The 24312-nt window shown below is 41.7% G+C and overlaps 1 protein-coding gene and 1 long non-coding RNA gene across 4 annotated transcripts in view; both read left to right on the top strand.

The window, feature by feature from the left end:
* The window catches only part of fbxl16 (F-box and leucine-rich repeat protein 16), a 170345-nt gene that overhangs the window by 127122 nt on the left and 18911 nt on the right, over nucleotides 1-24312 (top strand). The gene's annotated exons all lie outside the window — the stretch shown is intronic.
* LOC140464777 (uncharacterized) lies at nucleotides 156-1690 on the top strand. Its single transcript, XR_011954980.1, has 2 exons — nucleotides 156-254; nucleotides 438-1690. It is a non-coding gene; the product is annotated as an uncharacterized lncRNA (long non-coding RNA).

Raw genomic sequence — 24312 nt, 5'->3', positions numbered from 1 at the left:
GGGGTATGGGGATAAGACAGGAACAGGATACTGATTGAGGATGATCAGCCATGATCATAATGAATGGTGGTGCAGGCTCGAAGGGCAGAATGGCCTACTCCTGCATCTATTGTCTATTGTCATATTGTCTATTGTCTAAAGCATTGAACTCCAAAAGGCCGCCAAGGAAATACCTAACAAGCCTGGAGAAAATCCTTGCCCAGATGACTGATTCGCAGATACTATCCGCGCCTTGAAGACTGCTTCAAGAGTTGGTAAGTCATAATCTAAGTTCTGTGTTGCTTTTCAATAAAAATGGATATTCTCTTTATAAAGTATGTATAATGACTGATCATTTATTTATTAAAGTCAACTAATAACTCCCTGCATTGTTCCTTGTTAATGCTGTACAGTCCAGTGTGCGGCCTAATCATGTGAAATCATTTGTATCTCTACAGATGAGCACCCCAGTGAGCTGATGCAGGTGATACAGCTTCTGAAGGTGAATAAAACGCACAGGAATACCTCCAGCAAGAAGGATGTGCGATCTGAACTCCAAGCAGGTTGCTTAGAAAAAGGTCAACATGTCAAGTGTGATCAGAACTGTTCTTTGAGCCTTTACATTCCAACGCAAAGAATACTAGAGACTGGCCTTGCTGACAACATAGAATATTACAGCACAGCACAGGCCCTTTGGCCCTCTATGTTGCGCCGACCTGTGAAACCAATCTGAAGCCCAACTAACCTACACTATTCCATTCTCATCCATATGCCTATCCAATGACCATTTAAATGCCCTTAAAGTTGTCCAGTCTACTACTGACAAGGCAGAAGTTGTCTTTCTGCTCTAGCATTTTACACTGATAATGTTAGAGGAGGTCTTTTGTCAAACCCATTTTGCAATGCAATGTGCTTATGGCACTGAACTTAATACCTGGAAGGGTATCACCCTGATGGTGGAGGTCCTTCCTTCTCAGGCATCCACTGTTCAGTGATGGACACTGCCAGTAGAACAGAAGGATCCCCTTGGTGTCCTTTGTACTGATGACCATTCTTCCCTGCATTGGCTGGAGTACTACCAATGACATCTGCTCCCTTGGCCCTGCTATTACTGTTGGGCTGAAGGTAGGAAGTCTCCCTGCAGGCTTTGGCAATCATGAGAGCAGCCAGCAGACCACTTTACCAGGAACTATTCCCAACAAACCCCTGGAAATGGTTGTGGTCAGTGTTGCTACCGACTCTCCAGTCAATGGCTGGCCCTATTCCCTGCAATCACTAAACTCCACCCATCCTGTGCCATTTGAGAAACCTTGCAGAAGTAATGTGGCATTGTTGCACAGTATTTAGAGGGGTGTAACTGGCAAAAGCAGCTTGTGTTTCTACTCAACCTGGAGGGCACACTGATAAGTCGTCAAGTTTAATCCAAGTACTTCGAAGACCTCACTTTTCAGAGCACACTGTGAATGGGAATCGCAATGTGGCTTTGAAATCACTTTAAAACACTTCCAACCTTGACTGTCACTTTGTGAAAATTTCCTGAATGGGAATTCCTTGCAGAATTCCTGCCAATACTTGGAGATCTATTGATGAATCGAACAAGTCTACATATATAATAATGTCATACATGATCAATATTTAAGTGCATCAAGTAATTGGACTGTGGTTATTTATCTCTGTATAAGTACACAATAAAGGAATCCTCAATCATAAAGATTTTTGGAGAATTGCTTATTGATATGTTTATATTTTTACATAAAACTAAGGGAAAGGACTATAATTAAGTCATACAAACATCCATTATAAGTGCCTATAAGATTTATCAACCAAGTGAGGAATTTTTAAAATCATTTTTGGTGTGAAAGGTTTCCTCTGTCATCTCCCTCATTTTGGAACTCTTCAGTGGAATGAAATTTCCATTTCAAAGCGGAATATCTTCTGTCAAAGATTGTCCTCTATGTGACACACTTTTATCTTGTTTGACCTGTGGAGTTTCAGTTATGAATGTATTCTGAAGGTGATTAAAGTCATGCCACAAAAAGTTTTACTTGCAACTTGCACAGAAAAGCATGTAGAAGTTTTCTTAATGGAGCACTTCCCCTTAACTTTCAATAGCATTACTCACTCAATCCCTTACTATCGACATCTTGGAAGTTACCATTGACCAGAAATGTAATCTCACCAACTTTTACAGACACATCATTGAAAGTATACAGTCCAGGTGCATAACGGCCTGGTGTGGCAACCAGGACTGTAAGAAACTACACAAGGTTGTGTGCCCTGCCCAGACCATCATGGAAGCCAACCTCCTATCCATGGACTCCATTTACACTTCCTGTTGCTACAGAAAGGCTGCCAACATCATCAAAGACCAATTCCATTCCAGTAATGCTCTTCTACAACCCCTTCCGTTAGGCAGAAGATACAGAAGCTTGAACACACACCAACAGGTTCAAGAACAGCTTCTTCCATGGAGTTATTAGACTGCTGAATGGAATCTCTAACTTCAAATAATGTTGATCTTGCTTCACGTATCTCCTGTGCAATGCAACCTGTATGCCTCACTCTGTCGAAGCACCCAATATTGTTATGTATTGCTTACTATGATCTGCCTGTACTGCTTGCAAACAAATTGTTTCACTGTACTTAGGTACATGTGACAATAAATCAAATCAAATCAAATTCAAGAGCAGATCAGAATCTCAGAATTCTGCAGTGAATGACTCAAATCCTAACTCCTTCACAACATATCCATTATCTACAAGGTGAAGACAAAACCATCATTGAATATTCTCCACATGCATGGATCAGAGCAGCAGTAACAATACGGAAGAACTCAACAGCATCCAACAATTTTCCAAGGCACCTTTAAAGACATCTCCCAAACTTGTGTAGGAGGATAAAGATAGCAACTGCAATGGAGACCAGTCACTTCCACATCACTCACCATCCCAATTTGGAATGGTGTCGGCATTCCTTTACTACAGCTCTATTCTGGGACTCCTTTCCTACCAATACCATGGGTGTATCTACACTACACAGATTCCTGTTGCTTAAGAAAGTGGCTCACCACCACTTTCTCGGGGCAACTAGGGATGGGCAATTCCTACTGGCCATGCCAATGATATGCATATCCCAGGTCAAAAAAAAAGTGTAATATATTCTTACCTATTTTGAATATGATAAAAGTAAGTACGATTCCAGTGATTGCAATAGACCTATGATAGATATTGAGTGTGTTGCTGGAAAAGTGTGCTTTTCCAGCAACACACTCTCAACACTGATCTCCAGCATCTGCAAACCTCACTGTCTCCTATGACAGACCGATGCAAGATTGTGAGTGCTTATTCATGCTGTTTGATGGTGCACCACAATTCAACAGTTGTCATAATGGTCATTGAAGACAGTGGCCATTCTATCCCTGAAGATCAGAAGCTGAGGGACCAGTAAGGTGGACTGTGTGAGTATGCATGGTCTGTGCAACTCGCCATATTGGTTTGAGCTCCATCCAGAATGACTGGATGAAGCAACTGTCAGCCCATTTCCAATGGAGTTTTGGGATGTGCATCTCTTATGGGCTCATTCCTGGAACTATCTCACTCTTCCAGGTTTTCTCAGTCTGTTGTGGGTGTGTAGAGCAGCCATGATCATTCCAAAGTCCTCTGCAAATCACCCATCAAAAAAAAGCCATATATATATATATATAAATTTATTCACTTGAATGCAAAGCCAGATAAACCATGGCACGTTTCACCTCCTCCCCACAGCATTCTTGCCTCACCATTGTCAAGATGGTTTTTTTCTGGCAGATTACTCCTCATCCTCTTTGTGAATAACACATTGCTTCTGGTGACATGATTTGCTCTCTAACCAAGCTTCCTGACAATGTAAGAGGATGCAATTTTTCTGAGTCCTCTTGCTCCTCCATTTTGATGCAATAGGTCCTGTATGTTTCTGGGTCTGTGGCCAAACCTGGCCATGAGCCAAGTACAAGGGCAGCCAATGCAGTCCCAATGTGAAACCCATTGGTAAATACAGGATCAAGGTGAAGAAGCATAACATGTCTGCTATTGTAAAATAAAGGGCTTCATAACTGATGAATATCTTACTAACTGGAGTCATTCTTGTTAAAAAAAAATAGAAAATAAGACACATGACCAGTTAATTAACTTTTGATGCCATTGGTTGAGGGATAATCTTGGTGTGGACATTAGGAAAATTCCCATACTGCTCATCAAATTGTGCCATGAAATACTTTGGGCTGGATCTTACCTTATTTTTTAGCTTTGTGCGAGTTGTATTGAGTTTTCAGGAGGGCTTATCACTGCAAGAGCTAGCAAGTTTCCTCACCCTATCTTAAAAAATTTGGTTGAAACACAGAAAAATAGAAAACACGAGCAGGAGTAGGCCATTCGGCCCTTCGAGCCTGCACCACCATTCAATATGATCATGGCTGATCATGCAATCTCAGTATCCTGTTCCCACACTGTCTCTATACCCCTGGATCCCATAGCTGCAAGAGCCACATCTGGCTACCTCTTGAATATATCTAGTGAACCAGCCCCAACAGTTTCCTGTGGGAGAGAATTCTGCAGGTTCACAGCTCTCTTATCTCATGGCTTACACCTTATTCTTAGATTGTGAAGTCTGAGAAGTACATGCCAGAATAGGATTGATTCATATTTTGGCATGACTATGAATCAAAGCCACCTTAGCTGGTGTGGAGTCAAAGCAAAATTGCTCAATTGCAAATTTACAGAATAATGTGGAGGTATCAGACCCCTCCACTCCCATCAGCAGATTTGCTGTTGAAAGCTTGGAATAGTAAAGGGAATAAATAATGTAAAATGTGATAGTCATTAGGGTAGAAAGTGTGAGCATTACTACATTTGTGTGAAATACGCTGTGTTGCTTTTGCACAAACACTGTTAGCTCTGTAAGGTTCATAAAGAAATGGCACCTGTTGCATAAAGGATTAGGACCCTGACCAACCTTATGATGATGTCACCAAACTGCACATTATTAAGTGCAAATACCACAGGGTGGGCAGAGTTAGAAAACTTTCTAAGCTGCACTAGAGTGATGATTTAGAGATGCCAGTGTTGGACTGGGGTGTACAAAGTTAAAAATCACACAACACCAGGTTATAGTCCAACAGGTTCAATTGGAAGCACTAGCTTTCAGAGTGTTGCTCCATCAGGTGCCTGTGGATTATAAGATTGTGTGATCTTGTATAGTTACATGAGGTAATAACTGATATCCTGCCTACTTTTGTCTTGTTTTTACAGAAGAAGAGACTTCTTTAAAATGCTAGGGAAGCAAATTGTCGATTGGGAAGGAAGAATAGATGGAGGTTAGGAGAATTAGCATTTCGGGCAAAAGCCCTTCATCAGGAATTCCTGATGAAAGGCTTAGGCCCGAAACATCAATTCTCCTGCTCCTCGGATGCTGCCTGACCTGCTGTGCTTTTCCAGCACCACGCTCTGTGTGTACAGAACCCAACCTCAAAGCATGACAACATACCACATGATAAATCATCACCAATTGTAATGTCTGCTCTGTTTTCATCAAATTGGCCCATTCTAAAGGCAGAATAAAGGACTCAAAGCTTGTTTTACTTTTGCTTTGGAGGCTTACTGGTACGTAATAGTCTGGCCTTGTGATGTCTGAAACAGGAGTAAAGAGAAGACAGATTGGTTAATTAAAAAATCTTCTCTGTTTTAGCCAGTTCATGTGACAAGAGGATAAAGATGGCTTTGTAGTGTCTCCATGAGGTTGCACAATCAGATGCTATTCTTGTGATGGGTTTGGGATCAGATTCCACCTTGTGACTGAGCATGAAATCCTTGTGATGGAACATAAAATGTAATAGATTTAAGTGCTTTGTGGGGAACTTATATTGCATTAAGCCAACCAAAGAACCTCACCAATCATGTTTATTGAAATCAGCAATGAAGCAGCACATTGGGCCCATATGGAAAAGCTAATCATTTATCACAATGCTGACAGGAGCAGTAACATTAGCCCTCAGCAGTGATAAAATGAAACACCCACTCTGTGAATATATAAAATTGTTATATCCCCGCCAACTGGCACTTAGCAATGCAAAACAGCTAGTAAACTATCCATATCTTGAGTTCAGGAACAGATGTGCTGTAACCAACAATACCACGATTTTTCTCTCGTGGTTTCAGCAGGTGCCTTAGAGAGAGACCAACAATCTCTGTTCTGCCCATTATGTAGAAACATTAAATGATTGACATTGCTTCATATTCTTTGTTTTCTCAAATAAGAAAACCAGATTCAACTTTGGGATTTACAGTCCTTGTAACCATATGTTTCCAAATATTAAATTTTGAAATTGACAGAATTTTAATGCTTAATTCCAGATTTGAATCAAATTTGACAGTTTTAACCATATAATTAAGGCACTAATTAAGTCCTCCCTCTCAATAATTGCATTTAACTCCATTGTAAAAATATAAGAAATTATTGGAAAGAAGAAAGGTCATTTGGCTCTGCTACTCAATAAGATCATCCCTGATTGTTCACCGAAATTCCATATTCCTATACTATCCCAATATATTTTAATTCCCTTCAGGTCTAAAAATCCATCCAGCTCTATCCCAGGTACGCTAAATGATGATCAGACGCAACTTTTCTGAGGTCGAAAGCCCAAAACGATTGTTGGCAGCAATCATTAGTGCGATGGTTCACACATAAAATTTCCCAAGAGATTCAAAGGCAAACAGGCTTTGTTTAAAGTCGTATGAAACATTGTTTCAGCCTCACTTGGAGTGTTGTGTCTTGTTCTTTAAGAAAATTGTGAAATCATTAGCGAGAGGGCAGTAAAGCTTCACAAGGAAGGGTTCCAGAGAGGAGAAACTTCAACAGAGGAGAAAAGTGGATAGATCAGAGGTTTGGGATTATTTTTCTGGAGAAGGAAATTCGAGAGGAGACATGATACAGACGTTCAAAATCATGAGGGATCTGGATAGAGTTCCCACTGGTGATGGAATCAAGAAATATTTGATTCCTACATCCAAATTGTTACTTTATATTCTGATTAGCTGGGGTCCAAACATCGATTCCCACAGTGCCCCACTCATCACTGAATTTCACGACCCATTTATTTCTACTTCCTGCTTCCTGTTTTCTAGTTAATTCTCGGTCAACATATTGCCACCAATCCCATGTACTTTCATTTTGCACACTGACCACTTGCCTGGGAGTTAATCAAAAGCTTTCTGTAATGCCCCACATCCACTAATCCACCCTCATCTATTCGACCGATTACATGCTCAGAAAGCTCCGAAAGGTTTGTCAAAGATGATTTTCCTTTATAGATCCATGTTGACTTTGTTTAATCCTATTGGTATTTTTCTAAGTGTCCTATCATTACATCCTTTATAATAGATCCTAGCATTTCCTGACAACTGGTGCTAGGCTTAACCATCTATAAATCCTAGTTTTCTCCTCCCCTCTTTGAAACAATGGGATTACATCTGCCTCCCTCCAATCTGCCCAGACTGCTCCCAAATCTACAAAAGTTTCGAAAATGGCAACCGATACATCATTATTTGCATGGCATTCTCCTTTGGTACCTTGGGATATAGATTATCAGGCCCTGGGGATTTATTAAATTTCAGCCCTTTTAATTTCCTTAGCACTACCTTTCTTTACTAGTCCTAACCTCCATCTATTCCTCCTTCCCAATCGACAATTTGCTTCCCTAGCATTTTAAAGAAGTCTCTTGTTCTGTAAAAACAAAACTAAAGCAGGCAGGATGAGACAGACACGGCTCCAACCCTGCCCGAGGTCTCCTAATGAGCAAGGAACAGGCCCCAGGCTTAATCCCCCAATCCAGATTGGTAGACCGAGCCGAGACTCCAGGTCTGTGACTAGGCCTGGGCGCTTGACGATGGTGAGTTTGGTTCCAGCACAGGTTCCTGCACCATCGACGGTGGATGCGTTGGTGAGGCCGGCCCAGCGTGAACTCATGGTAGTGACGCGTGGTGGCTCTTTGCTCCAGCAGCAGTGGAGCGCAGTTACAGCAGTGTCGTTGGTTTAGTGGCATAGACCTGTGGAACTAGGCTGGAGGAGCCTAGATCCAGGCCCAGGGCTGATCTATAAGCAGGAGCTATTACAAAGACCACCTAAATCTATTGAGATAAGACCACAAGATGAACTTCACTGTTTAATTTTTCTGGCTGTATATTTCTGTGTTTTGGTTTATTTTTCTGCATTTCAAGATGGCGCCAGAGAGCTGCGACACTAAACAATATCGTATTTGGAATAAATACACGTGATAATAAATAAACAAAATCAAATTTTTATTCACATTTTGTGTGATGACAGGAGAGTGTTAGCAGCAGAGAGAAATCTCAATGTGTATTAGTCTGGTGATGATCAAAAATAGTGCTACAAGGCAGTGTTGCTGCAGGGATAAGATAACACATTCCTGATGAAGGACTTATTCCCGAAACGTTGATTGTCCAACTTCTTGGATGCTAGCTGACTTGCTGCGCTTTTCCAACACCACACTTTTCGCCTCTGATTCTCCACCATCTGCTGTCCTCACTCTCTCTTATAATAACACAGGCCAGTTCTCTCACAATATCTAACATAGAAATGCACTATGCCACAAAACTATGTTCCCTGTCTTTTTTTGAAATAAAATTGCACATCTCCTGTGCTTTAATTCAAGCTTAGAGATTTTTGTTTTCATTTCTCTTAAATGCAAAACTGACTCCCCAACAAGTACTATCGAGCACTCATTACCATGGATTATTTAAATGTCTTCAACTACAGAGGGGCTCCTTGCAGATGAATTGCATCCACAGGCGGAAAGTAATCTGCCTCTTTACTCTCATTTTAACTTTAATTCGAAAAATGAGACTGTGTGGTGGCTGATGAAATAATGATGAATGATCTTAATTCCCAAGAAATGAGGTCGCGCGAGCAGCAGCTCTCCTCATGCCTAAATGGGAACCTGTTCATATGTTGAGGAGACAAGTGATTGATTAAGGACCCACCCACATGCATCATGTTTGTCCTGGAATTACTTAAACTATCACACAAGGAAAGGAGTCTTCTCTCTAGTGATTGTTACCATTGAATTTTACCCACCTGCTTGTTTCCTATTGTTCATATATTAGAAAACCCTACACTTTGAGCAGCTCAACAACTACATATAGGCTGTTAGGTCAATCATTTATTTAATTCATGATTGGTGTAAACATCCCACAATAGTGGATTAAGGCAAGCTGATCACTTTGCCTCATGTGTTAATCAGTTCCCTGATTCGAAGCCAACATAAAGCTTGCTGCAATGTTCATTACACTGTATTTAGCATAATGGATAACTGGGTATTACAATCTAATCAAGGGGCTGAAGCCGGGATTAAGAGCTGTGATATCAATCCTGCAGGTTCTGAAAGAAATCATCTGTCCGAACATAGATTATCTAAAGAATAATGGCTATCTGAAAGTGATTGAGTGAGTGTAATCGCCTCAGGAGTCCAGATGACATTTACATTAACCCTCAGAAGGCCACAATGAGATTGTACCAGCAATGGCCTCCTGTGCAGCCATTAGTTTTACAATACAGTCATTGGATTTTTCAGGACTGGTTTCATTTTATTTTCATTTTGGGTTTTACTCTCCTCCGGCAATAATAGGAATTGAATTTAAGAAACTGGAAATCTTATTAAAAAGCGCTCTTTTTTTTATTGTGATGCTCCCAGACAGTGATAGCGAAGTTAAGAATGCATTGTTTAAATTACAGTGAGATTTCATTTCATTGCGTTGTACAACTGTAAACAAATTATCCAAGGTTTATCATATATGCGTTCATTAAGGCAGTGTCCTTTGAGTTTACAGCTGATGACTGGGAAATAAAACACTGTGTTTATTGTAACTAACAATGAACCTGCATTCTAAAATAGAACCCATGAATCATCAGAGCTAACGGCCCAAAGACAGAAAATGATGTAGCTAGTGCTTTCTGCTTGACTTGTGAAATGACTGGCTGATAGTTATGTTTGCTGATGAGTCTGCAGGATTATATGCTTACAGACAACTGAGCGACCAACTCCTTAAATGGTACTTTTTAACAGAATAATGGTACTTTGTACGGAATCTTAATACAGCCAATTTTAATTGAACCTGCTGGTGAAGAACTGAAGGGAACGGACATCACTGGATCTATTCTCCCAATTGTTCTCATTTTAACAAGTGCAGAGAGTAATCCCAGGCGCAAAGTAACCTCCAGCCATCCCCTTGGGATTCCCAATCGGGGAGTTAGATTAAACTTACACCCTGGCTAGTTCCTGGTGCATCTAGACTCAGGCTCCCTCACTTCACTGAGGTGTTATTGATTTCTGTTTCAAATTCACTTTGCATGTTCTCTGGGGGAAGCCAAAGAAACCATTATGGCTCATAATGTTTCACCCAGAAGTGAATTTGACCTCAGGGATCACCAAAGGTCAGTGAAAATGATAAGCAGTAAATGTTAAACATGCATTTCTTTTTTTGTAACGCTCGGAAACTGCACATAGATAAGGTGCCATGGCGAGATAATCAACGTAAAACAGCGCTGTTTCAGTTTACATTGGATTCCAATGAACAAAATATAATCTGACAGGAATTTAAAAAAAACAAGTATTGGAAATTAAAATTAAAAAACAGAACTCATTGAGAATGAAGAGCAAATACAATTAACAATCTAAAGACAATATTAGGTTTTTAAAAACCCATAAGAATCATGGATACTGTAAATCAGAAACAAAAACAGAAATTGCTGGAAAAGCTCAGCAGGTCTGGCAGCATCTGTGGAGAGAAACCAGAGTTAGCATTTCTGTTAACCAGTTCTGAGGAAGGGTCACTCAATCCAAAACGTTAACTGATTTCTCTCCACAGATGCTGCCAGACCTGCTGAGCTTTTCCAGCAATTTCTGAGACTATTAGGTTAATGTCTCCACTAAAATTCCTGTCTTAGTCTCTAAATTTGTAAAACCTACTGCAAGTTCTGCATGATCTCGCCCTTGAACTTCCTAATATAAATCAAAGAACTGCAGGAGCTGGAGATTTGAATTAAACAAAAACAAATATTGCTGGAGAGGGAGACTCAGCAGGACTGGCAACGTCTGTGAACAGAGAAGCAGAACTTTTTTGTGGGCGGCACGGTGGCACAGTGGTTAGCACTGCTGCCTCGCAGCGCCAGAGACCCGGGTTCAATTCCCGCCTCAGGCGACTGACTGTGTGGAGTTTGCACGTTCTCCCCGTGTCTGCGTGGGTTTCCTCCGGGTGCTCCGGTTTCCTCCCACAGTCCAAAGATGTGCAGGTCAGGTGAATTGGCCATGCTAAATTGCCCATAGTGTTAGGTAAGGGGTAAATGTAGATGTAGATGTAGGGGTATGGGTGGGTTACGCTTCGGCGGGGCGGTGTGGACTTGTTGGGCCGAAGGGCCTGTTTCCACACTGTAAGTAATCTAATCTAATCTAATCTAATGTTTCAAGTCCAGTGATCCTTCTTCAGAACTAGAATTATCAAAATGGTTTGTTAGCTCTATATGAAGTTCTGTTTCAAACCATTCAATATTTGAATGAATCTTTATATTTAGTGAAGGGAATGTGCAAAACCAAAACTTGATCAAAGACTTTGCGAAGGTATTGGTAGCTAATGTTGAATTAATAGCAGAATTTTCTGCCAAGCTGTTTTGCGCAGAGTCAGCAAAGAGTGCTGGAGGCAGAGCAAAAGGCTATCTCGAAAGCATGTTCAGTTTGGGCCAATGCTGTAACCTCTACTTCATGACCTGAGAAACCCCATCAATGTTGTCTTTGTTTTGATTACCACTGAAATTCTGAACATAGATAGAACATAGAAAAGTACAGCACAGAACAGACCCTTCAGCCCAGATGTTGTGCTGAGGATTATTTCTGATCTAAAATAACCTAACCTACACACCCCTCAATTCACAGCTCTCCATCTGCATGTCCAGCAGTTGCTTAAATGTCCCTAATGACTCTGCTTCCACCACCACCACTAACAACGCATTCCATGCATTCACAACTCTCTGTGTAAAGAACCTACCTCTGACATCTCTATACCTTCCTCCTAATATCTTAAAACGATGACCCCTCATGCCAGTCAATCCTGCCCTGGGGAAATGTCTCTGGCTATTGACTCTAACCATTCCTCTCATTACCTTGTATACCCTTGATCAGATCATCTTTCTTCCTCCTTCTTTCCAGAGAGAAAAGTCTGAGCTTAGACAACCTCTCTTCGTAAGACAAGCCCTCCAGTCCAGGCAGCATCCTGGTAAACCTTCTTTGCACCCTCTCCAAAGCCCTTGTATCTTTCCCATAATAGGATAACCATGGGTGGCACGGTGGTTAGCACTGCTGCCTCACAGTGCCAAAGACCCAGGTTCAATTCCTGCATCAGGCGACTCTCTGTGTGGAGTTTGCACATTCTCCCTGGGTCTGTGTGGGTTTCCTCTGGGTGCTCCGGTTTCCTCCCACAATCCAAAAATGTGCAGGTTAGGTGAATTGGCCAGGCTAAATTGCCCGTAGTGTTAGGTGAAGAGGTAAATGTAGGGGAATGGGTCTGGGTGGGATGCGCTTTGGCAGTTTGGTGTGGATTTGTTAGGCTGAAGGGCCTGTTTCCATACTGTAATTAATTTTAATTTAATTTAAACCAGAATTGGACACAATATTGCAAGTGTGATCTCACCAGGGTCTTATTGAACTGCAGCAAATCCTTGCGGCTCTGAAACTCGATCCCCCTGTTAATGAAAGCCAAAAGACCATATGCTTTCTTAACATCCCAATCCATTTGGGTGGCAACTTGGAGGGATCTTTGCACTTGAACACCAAGATCCCTCTATTCCTCCACATTGTCAAGAAACCTGTCTTTAATCCTATATTCAGCATTCAAGTTCGACCTTTCAAAATGCATCACTTCACATTTATCTAGATTGAATGGCATCTGCCATTTCTCTGCCCAGCTCTGCATCTTGTCTATGTCACATTGCAGAGGTAAAAACAATAACTGCAGATGCTGGAAACCAAATACTGGATTAGTGGTGCTGGAAGAGCACAGCAGTTCAGACAGCATCCAACGAGCAGCGAAATCGACGTTTCGGGCTAAAGCCCTTCATCAGGAACAAAGGCAGTGAGCCTGAAGGGTGGAGAGATCTCTCCACCCTTCAGGCTCACTGCCTTTATTCCTGATGAAGAGCTTTTGCCCGAAACGTCAATTTCGCTGCTTGTTGGATGCTGCCTGAACTGCTGTGCTCTTCCAGCACCACTAATCCAATATGTCACATTGCAGCCTGCAATAGCCCTCAATACTATCAACAAAATATGAACTATGCAAAGCTACTAGCAGGAAGGATCAGTTTTGAAGAGAAGACTCAAAATGCTAATTAGGATTGCTGCTGAACCCTAATAGCCCTTGAGAAGCTGGTATTGAGCCACCTTTGATGTACTGTTGCAAATGCTGCCCATCATCTTATGAATAAATAAAAGTAACGTGACAATTACAGTCAACTGTCCTCTAAGAGAAAGCCAAGGACAAGAGGTTCAGCTACCTCAATTCTGACAGGTGTACATTGATAATGCATCTTTTAAATAAACAATACTTTTTCGTGAGCCAGTATACATTTTTCGAAGAGAATTGTGATGTGGAAACAAACTGTTGAGGTGAGTGTGGGTTGGACTCTCTGGTGGAGGGATTAATTGCGCCAGGAAAACCACTTCCCTTCAGAAAGTGAACTCAACCCGCACACGCCCATGAAGATACTATAATGAGGATGTCCTTTCTTATGTTAATTCATTATTAAAATACTTCCATTCTGCTGACAGCAAACCTAATTAAACATTCATGCTTCAAATTTGCCATAAGTAATAATGAGAAGTGGCTTGCGAAATCCAAACTCCTTACACCTCAGGGTACCATTCTCACTGGAACATTCTGGAATTGGCTTTGCATGCAAGTGGTAGAGGTCAAAAAATAGACTTAAATTTCTCAATGTGGATCTAGTGCATGCATTTAATCTTTTCAGTTGGATCAGCAAGCAGGAAGCATCATATTTTCTATAATGCATCTCAAATGATCAACGGATTCTTCAGAGTTATACGTGCAAACTTCAGTTATAGAGCACAGGAACAGACCCTTCGGTCCAACTTGTCCACGCCGCTGGTTCTGAGGCGCTGGGGCGCTGGTACTGAGCATCCATTCAAATTACAAATTGATTCCATGGGTGCCCATGCACTAGATTTTCAACATGTCAGTCAGCCTCTTTCAGAGAAAGAGCAGGAGTTTGAAACATGGAAGTTTCACTCCCTGCTTCCACGGAATGTGTGGTGCAGTGGTAGTGACCCTACCCCTGGATTGAGAGACCCGGGCTCAAGTCCCACCTGCTCCTACTAACATGTCTGAACACGTAAATTTGCAAAGTAGGATGAATTAAGAAAAAGAACATTAATATTGTCTGATTTTGCATTATAGTTAACTTGGCTAAATATCCTTCAGTCACAACAGCAAATGTGAAGGTCTTTTCCCTGGAAACAATGTCGGTCAGAGAACATGTCTGTCCAAAAATAAACAAGAAGGTTGCTAACAGACAGAAATAATGGAAATATTGAAAGCTATTTCTTGTGTTTTGCTCCATAGCGACACCGAGTGTGAGAAATGCTGTCCAATCTGTTGTATATGCAATTTAACTTCCTTTAATGTCCCATTAAACCAATTAAGGGGAGCAATGGCTAGTGGTGCTATCACTGGCCTATTAATCCAGGGAGCCAGGTAATGTAGTGGGTACCTGAGTTCAAATCCCACCAGGGCAGATGATGGAGTTTGAATCCTGTAATAAAAAATGGAATTAAGGGTGTAACGATGACCATGAAGCCATTGTTGGGAAAAACGCATCTGGGTCACTAATGTCCTTTAGGGAAGGAAACTGCCATCCTTACCTGGTCTGCTTTACATGTGACTCCAGACCCACAGCAATGGGGTTGACTCTTAACTGCCCTCTGGGCAATTAGAGATGGACACCCTCATCATAGATAGTCAACATGGCTTTGTGTGAGGGAAATCATGTCTCACAAACTTGAATGAGTTTTTTGAAGAAGTAACAAAGAAGATTGATGAGGGCAGAGCAGTAGATGTGATCTATATGGACTTCGGTAAGGTGTTCGACAAGGTTCCCCATGGGAGACTGCTTAGCAAGGTTAGATCTCATGGAATACAGGGAGAACCAGCCATTTGGATACAGAACTGGCTCAAAAGTAGAGACAGAGGGTGGTGGTGGCGGGTTGTTTTTCAGACTGGAGGCCTTTGATCAGTGGAGTGCCACAAGGATCGGTTCTGGGCCCTCTACTTTTTGTCATTTACATAAATGGTTTGGATGCAAGCATAAGAGGTACAGTTAGTAAGTTTACAGATGACACCAAAATTGGAGGTGTAGTGGACAGCGAAGAGGGTTACCTCAGATTACAACAGGATCTTGACCAGATGGGCCAATGGGCTGAGAAGTGGCAGATGGAGTTTAATTCAGATAAATGCGAGGTGCTGCATTTTGGGAAAGCAAATCTTAGCAGGACTTATACACTTAATGGTAAGGTCCTAGGGAGTGTTGCTGAACAAAATACCTTGGAGTGCAGGTTCATAGGTCCTTGAAAGTGGAGTCGCAGGTAGATAGGATAGTGAAGATGGCGTTTGGTATGCTTTCCTTTATTGGTCAGAGTATTGAGTACAGGAGTTGGGAGGTCATGTTGCGGCTGTACAGGACATTGGTTAGGCCACTATTGGAATATTGTGTGCAATTCTGGTCTCCTTCCTATCGGAAAGATGTTGTGAAATTTGAAAGGGTTCAGAAAAGATTTACAAGGATGTTGCCCGGGTTGGAGGATCTGAGCTACAGGGAAAGGCTGAACAGGCTGGGGCTGTTTTCCCTGGAGCGTTGGAGGCTGAGGGCTGACCTTATAGAGGTTTACAAAATTATGAGGGGCATGGATACGATAAGTAGACAAAGTCTTTTCCCTGGGGTCGGGGAGTCCAGAACTAGAGGGCATAAGTTTAGGGTGAGAGGAGAAAGATATAACAGAGACCTAAGGAGCAACTTTTTCACGCAGAGAATGGTACGTGTATGGAATGAGCTGCCAGAGGATGTGGTGGAGGCTGGTACAAATGCAACATTTAAGAGGCATCTGGACGGGTATATGAATAGGAAGGGTTTGGAGGGATATGGACCGGGTGCTGGTAGGTGGGACTAGATTGGGTAGGGATATCTGGTCGGCATGGACGGGTTGGACTGAAGGGTCTGTTTCCATGCTGTACATCTCTATCACTCTATAATACGGTCCATGAATAAAAAAACTGGAGAATCTTACGGTCGCCGAACCAGAAGTAGGAAATGGCAGCAACATTTCAGCTAAATCCTGCTAACGTTGTTCAAACAGGAATAAGACAGGGTGAGGAAAGAAAGCACGGTGGGGCTGGTTTTACTTCCACTGTAGCTGATTTTTAAAAAGTGCCCTGATAGTGTTAAGGAACAAATGTTCCTCATCTACAACGTTCTTATTGCAGAGTCTGTACCAAGATGTTGCAGCAGCGTGAACCCACATATGTACATTCTGTGTGACTGATCGAAGCTGACTATGGAGTTTGAGCTCAGTTCTGCTTTCCAACTGTATCACTGGGAGCACAAATAGATTGAAGGACACGTTTGGCTTGGTTACAAGTTACGGCTTGGAAGTAATCGAATTATTCATACACCTCCAATGCATCTTCTGTCAAAATGAAAGGCCGGATTTTCAAAAGTTCATTCTTTCATTGCATGACTGTCGCAATGCAGAAAAACGTTGTTTTGTGTTTGTTTTTAATTCTGTTTGCTCTCTCTGCATTTTCAATGTTGCAAATTTTAGAATGCAATAAATCACAAAAAGCAATGCAAATCATACACAAATCGATGTTAGTGTTATAGTGTATCCTCTTAGTTAGGATAAAGGTTCATGTAAGTTAGGTAGAATCATGTTCAGGAAGTCAGAAAGAAAACCAGTTTCTTCAGGGCAGGGCATTGCTTTGGGGCATGGTCAGCATTTATCACCATGTTGGTGGTGGTGAGCTGCTTTCTTCACCAAATGAATTCCATGTAATGGAAGTTTTCCCACACCAGTGTTAATTCGGAACTTCCAGGATTTTGACCTAGTGATGATGGTGGTGGAATGCCAACATTTGTCCATGAAGTGGAACTGCCAGTGGACTGGGGTGGACAAGGTCAGAGGTCACACGGCCACAGGTTATAGTCCAACAGGTTTATTTGAAATGTGAAGATTTCGGAGTGCTGCTGCTTCACCAGGTGAAGTCATTTCTCCTGACGAAGAAGCAGCGCTCCATAAGTTTGTGATTTCAAATAAACCTGTTGGACTATAACCTGGTGTCATGTGACATATGACATTTGTTCAAGTCTAGATGCTATGCAACTTGGAGATAATTTGAAGGTGTTATTCTAATTGATGTAGGTCAAGAGATGTTGCAGAAGAAACTTTACTGATTTGTTGAAGTGTGTCCTGATGCACTGATAATGCAATGTGTGAATGCAAAATCAAATAGGTTGAGTTCTGACCAATCAGAACACTTTCTTCAATGTAGTGTTGAGCTTTGAAAGTGATGTTGTAGTTAGACACTTTCCAAGTAAGTGGAGTCTATTTCAGGAGAGTCCTCACTGCAAATACACAAGGCTTGGATAATTAGTGGATGAGACTCACTCTACCACTTTACTCATGATTGGGTGAAGGCTGATGAGGTGGTAACTGGCTGGGTTGGATTTATCGTTTTTTTTATAAACAGGCAGTTTTCCGGTAAATAGCAGTGTAGAGATGGTTCAAGGCCTGCATAGTTCAGGAGCATGTGTCTGTAGCATTAAAGCTGGTATGTTGTCAGGGTCTATAGTCTTTGCAGTGACCAACAAATTCAGCTTTTTCTTTGTTACTTGCAGCAAATTGATTTTGTGGAATCTCTGGTGATGGGCATCTCAGAGGCAGAAGTCAGCAATCACATAAACAAAATATTTGGTAACAAAGAAATGACTCAGGAGGATTGAATGTGGTATATGTTTGCTTTGCATAGCTGTGAAAAAATAGACTTCAGCGACTCAAGAGGAAACATTGCTCTGCAATTACAGTTTTTTTTGGAATTGGAATTCCTACAGTGTGGAAACAGGCTCTTCAGCCCAACATGTCCATACTGACCTACCGAAGAGTAGTCCACCCAGACCCATTCCCCTGACTAATGCACCTAACCTGTACATCCCTGAACACTCTGGGTAATTTAGCTTGGCCAATTCACCCTAATCTGCACAAGTACATTGGTGTTGTGTAACCATGGAGGCGTAGGAACTGGGTTCAACCCCAGAATTGGTGAGCAAGCTGAAGCCAAAAATAAAGATTTTTTTTACATTTGAAAAATATACTTTATTCATTTTCAAAAATTCATTAATATGTACACATAGTAACAAACCCAGTTCTGTTCTGCACAGTTGCATATCTAGGAAACAATACTGGAGTTTGGCTCTAACCAATAAGCCAAACACCTCTCTTACACATACAATACTATATTTATATACATTTGAGGCACCAGGAGGATCCGATAACTGAATGGACCCCCCTTTATCTTCGGCAGGAAGACATCAGTCAGAGGTCTGTCTTTCCCCGCTGCATCTTGGTGGCAGCTGCCCCAAGCTTTACTGCGTCCCTCAGCACATAGTCCAGGTCCTTGGAATATGCCAGTCTGTAACACTCGGTTGGAGTCAACTCCTTGTTCTGGAAGACCAACCAGTTTCAGGCAGACCAAAGAATGTCTTTCACCGAGTTGATGGTCCTCCAGGCATGATCGATGGTCGTCTTGGTGTGTGTTGTCAGGGAACAAAGCATGGAGCACAGAGTCATTTGATGAGCAAGCTGAAATTAAAAATAAAGTCTCTCAAACCAAGCGACTCCTATATTCTTTCTTGAACACTTGGTGAGCAGGTGTGGTGCTGGATTGATGCAGGTCATCCTTCTGTTTTATGAAGTGGGGAATGGTATGTGCCAAGGATGCAGGATTAAGGTGGGATAGGGCATTTAAAGAGAAATAGGGAAGGAAAAGAATAAAAGGATAAGAATGTCCATAGATTTAAGCAAGTGTGTATGACTGTAATCTGTGTATTAATGGAGAGTGGTAATACTGTTGTTTCTCGGACACATGTTCAGTTCAACCAGGTAGCTGAATTGAAGTATTCTTTTGGATCTGTTGTCATGGTTGCAGTTCCTGCACTTTTTAATTCTCATAACAGAAATTCCTGTGTTTCTTATGAAACAAGAACTCAAAACACAGAATTGCTTCATTTGCTGGTCGCCCTATCAAGCTTGGACCCCATTTTCATGGTTCCTGTCATTGAGTAGAATAAGAGTGCCCCCTGCAGGCTGATTCTGTGCAAGGTTGGGTCTACTCTGTTTGGTGGTTCATGTGGGAGCATGATACTGAGAAATTGAGCATATAAAAGACATGAATAACAAAAGGTAAGTATTTTGAATCATGTTAGCAATAATTATCTCCTTAGAGAATACAATATGTTTAGTCACTGATTAAATTCTGCCCTCTGGGCTCAAGAATGGGATACATAAAATTATAAACAAGATTCATTCCTTCCTATTATTTCCTGCTCTTACCTCTCCCTCTCTCCTGTCACAGTCCACTATTGTCCTCAACCAGTTCAGTAGCTGAGAAACATATTCCATGGGGCTCCTGTTTTCTCAGTAGGAAGGGGTAGTCCACTGCGACCAGAAGAAAGATTTTACCAACAGAATGCCATCTGACACAGGCACTCCCCTGCCTTCTGTGCCAAGCAATAGTTTAGTAACAATAGCAAAAACCTTTTTTGAGTGTCTGATCTGTAACCTATTGATAAAATGCAAAAATAAGGAGCAACCTTGATCAAAACATAAGATCTTGAGAGGTCTTCAGAGGGGGGAGCACAAGGATAGGAGGTTTCCTTTTGTGGGAAAGTCTAGGACTAGGGCTCATTGTTTAAAAATTATATGGTCACCCATTTAAGACAGAGATGAGGAGAAATGTTTTCTCTCAGAGGATCATGAACTCTCTTCATCGAAAGGCAGTGGAAGCAGAGTTTGGAATATTTTGAAAGCAGAGGTGGGTAGATTTGTGTAAGCTAATGATTGAATGGTTATTTGGGGGAGGCAGGAATGTGGATTTTGTCATGATCTTCCTAAATGGCAGAGCAGACTCGATGGGTTGAATGGCCTGCTCCTGTTCCGTGATCGTATCATGGAGTCATAGTCATAGAGATGTACAGCATGGATATGGACCCTTCGGATCAACCCGTCCATGCCAACCAGCTATCCCCACCTGCCAGCATCTGGCCCATATCCCTCCAAACCCTTCCTATTCATATACCCATCCAAATGCCTTTTAAATGTTGCAATTGTACCAGCCTCCACCACTTCCTCTGGCAGCAATTTAGTTATTTGATATGTGACACTCTAGACACCAATAGTGTGTTTGCTATTTTTACCAGATTTACTGTTGGTCTTACATTGTTTGAAATGGCTACTATAATTCATTCTATCAACCTGTGTTTCCCAGTGCTGTTACAGTATTTGCACCGCTGCTGTGTGAATTTGGAGAGAGGTGACAGATTCTTGACAATATTCTTGTCTTACTTGAGTTTTGTTAGCTGTGTATTCAACGATCTATTTACGTCTACACCTGACATATTCCCAGCTTTTGAAAGTTAATTTCAGTGGATTTATCAGCACAGTTTACTAAATCCATATTGGCTGCTCTGTTTAAGCTTTGGGATTTGAACATGCGTGGTTTTACTTTGAGAGATCATAATTCTTAGAACCCAGAGTTTACTGCATTTTGAATGGGCTGAGGTGTGGCAGCTGGAGTTTAATTTAGATAAATGTGAGGTGCTGCATTTTGGAAAGGCAAATCAGAGCAGGACTTACACACTTAATAGTAAGGTCCTGCTGAACAAAGACTTTGGAGTGCAGGTTCATAGCTCCTTGAAAATGGAATTGCAGGTAGATATGATAGTGAAGAAGGCACTTGATATGCTTGAAATGATGTCACCACAGGAATTACATCACCAATCCTAGGAAACTCAAACATATAAATAGAAAGCGGGCTACACCACCAGTGTTTCATTCGGAGGCTCACTGAAGATGTTACTTAGTATAGCAACAAAACATCTGAAAACAAACCTTCCAGCTCAGCGAGCAAACCTACATCCAGAATCTCAACCTGAGCTACAAATCTTCTCAAACCATGCTTGCCCTTATTGGTCAGTGCCTTGAATATAGGAGTTGGGAGGTCATGTTGTGGGTGCATAGGACATTGATCAGGCCACTTTTGGAATACTGCGTGCAATTCTGGTCTTCCTGCTATAGGAAGGATGTTGTGAAACTTGAAAGGGTTCAGAAAAGATTTACAAAGATGTTGCCAGGGTTTGAGCTTTCGGGAGAGGCTGAATAGGCTGGGGGTGTTTTCCCTGGAGCGTCGGAGATTGAGGGGGGGGATGGATAAGGTAAACAGACAAGGTCTTTTGCCTAGGGTGGGGGAGTCACAAACTTGAAGGCGTAAATTTAAGGAGAGAGGGAAAAGATTTAAAAGCGACAACATTTTCACGTAGAGGGTAGTGTTGTGTATGAAATGAGCCTCCAGAGGAAGTGGTGGAGGCTGGTAAAATTACAATATTTAAAAAGCATCCTGGATGGATATATCAATGGGAAAGGTTTAGAGGCATATTGGCCAAATGCTGGCAAATGGGAATAGATTGGGTTAGGATATGTGGTCGGCATAGACATGTTGGACTCAAGGGTCTGTTTCTGTGCTGTACATCTCTATGACTCTTAAGACTCTATGAGTAGCAGGATATACTACAACAATAATTTGTATTTATTTAGTAACTTAAAAATGTGATTCAGTACATGAACAACTCTGTAAGATATAAAATATCCCAAAGCACATCACAGAGAAAGAGACTGGATGAGTAGCCATGGAGGACAGGTTAGCAGAACGGTCAGCAGGAAGTATTTTTGGTGGAGGGCGAAGAAGTCAACTTTCCAAACATAGACTGGGACTGCCATAGTGTTCAGGGTTTAGATGGAGAGGAATTTGTTAAGTGTGTGATTCTTTTGATTCGGTATGTGGATGTACCCACTAGAGAAGGTGCAAAACTTGACCTACGCTCAGGAATTAAGGCAGGGCAGGTTAACTGAGGTGTCAGTAGGGGAGCACTTTGGGGCCTGCGACCATAATTCTATTCATTTTAAAATAGTGATGGAAAAGGATAGACCGGATATAGTTGGAGATTTTACAACTCATGGGCACAGTCTAAAAATTAAGTCCAGACAGTTCGAGAGATATGAGGAAGTGCTTCTACCCACAAGGAGTGGTAGAGGTTTGGAACTCTCTTCCACAAATGGTAGTGCATGCAGCATCAGTTGTTCAGTTTAAATCTGAGATAGATACATTTTTGTCAAGCAAAGGGTGGTGGTGGACAGTTGTTTTTCAAACTGGAGGCCTGTGACCAGCGGTGTTCCACAGAGATCGGGTGCTGAGTCCACTTTTGTTTGTCATTTATAAAAGTGATTTGGATGAGAACATAGGAGGCATGTTGGTAAATTTCAGGTGACACTAAAATTGGTGGTATAGTGGGCAGCGAAGGAGGTTACCTCAGTGTACAAACAGATCTTGATCAATTGGATCAATAGGCTGACGTGTGGCAGATGGAATTTAATTTAGATAAATGTGAGATATTGCATTTTGGTAATACAAGCAAGGACAGGACTTATACAATTAATGGTAGGGCCCCAGGTAGTGTTGTAGAACAGAGAGACCTAGGGGTTCAGGGACATAATTATTTGACATTAGCAGCACAGGTGGACAAGGTAGTTAAGAAGGCATTTAGCAGGCTTACCTTCATTACTCGGACCTTTTGAGTATAGGACTTGGGATATCATGTTGAGATTGTACAGGACATTGGTGAGGCCTCTTCCGCAGTTCTGGTCACCCTGTTTCAGAAGGACATTATTAAACTGGAGTTCAGAAAGGATTTACCAGGAAGTTGCCAGGAAGGGAAAGTTTGAGATATAAATATAAACTGGAAGGACTGGGACTATTTTCACTGGAGTGTAGGAGGTTGAGCGTGAGGTTTATATTATTGTATAATATTATAATATTATTATTATTTATATTATTGAGGAGTATGAAACCATGAGGGGCATAGATAGGATGAAAAGCTCTTTTCTCTCGGGTGAGGGGGTTCAAAACTAAGATGCATATTTTAAGGAAAGGAGAAAGATTTAAAAAGGACGCAAAGGGTGGCATACTGTTTCAGTGGTTAACACTGCTGCCTCACAGCGCCAGGGACCATGGTCCGATTCCCACCTTGGGTGACTGTCTGTGTGGAGTTTGCACATTCTCCCTGTGTCTGCGTGGTTTTCCTCCCACAGCCCAATGATGTTCAGTCTAGGTGAACTGGCTGTGCTAAATTGCCCATAGTGTTAGGTGCATTAGTCAGGGGTAAATATAGGGTGAGGGAATGAGTCTGGGTGGACCACTCTTTGAAGGGTCAGTGTGGACTTGTTGGGCTGAAAGGCCAGTTTCCATACTGGAGGGAATCTAACCTTTTTTTACACAGAGAGTGCGTGGAATGAACTGCCAGACAAAGTGGTAGATGTAGGCACAGTTACAACATTTAAAGGAAATTTGAATAAGTACACGAATAGGAAAGGTTTGGAAGGATATGGTCCAAGGACAGGCAGATGGGACTAGTTTAATTTGGAATTATGTTTGGCATGGACTGGTTGGAACCAAGTGTCTGTTTCATGCTGGATGACTCTATGAATCTAAGCAGTAGTATTAAGGGAAAAGGGTTAAAGACAAGTATACGGAGTTAAGCCACAGATCAATTATGTTCTCATTGAATATTTGGAACAGGCTCAAGGGGATTAATGGCCTACTCCTGTTCCTGTGATGCAGTGGTTTCTGGAGCTTCTATCTTACTGACTTCCAAACACATGGATTTCTCAAACACTCAACTTGCAGCAGTTCTCTGGAAAGTTTTCCTGCTGGTTTAGCACTTCAGTCTCTATTGTCCAGCGTGTTCGCAGTCACTGACTTTCCGGATGTCTTTGTCTCTGTATGTCATTGGTCACTTAGGCAAGAGCCCAAATTTTGCTTTGTTTTTATATTGAACTGTTAACCCACAACTCTACTCCAAAGCTATAAACACTCATTAAAAAATACACATGTGAACAGACTT

Source organism: Chiloscyllium punctatum, chromosome 40, assembly GCF_047496795.1.
Source record: "Chiloscyllium punctatum isolate Juve2018m chromosome 40, sChiPun1.3, whole genome shotgun sequence".
In the NCBI taxonomy this organism is placed as follows: Eukaryota; Metazoa; Chordata; class Chondrichthyes; order Orectolobiformes; family Hemiscylliidae; genus Chiloscyllium; species Chiloscyllium punctatum.
Note: the sequence above shows the minus strand (reverse complement) of the source record. Positions and strands in the feature narration are given on the sequence as shown.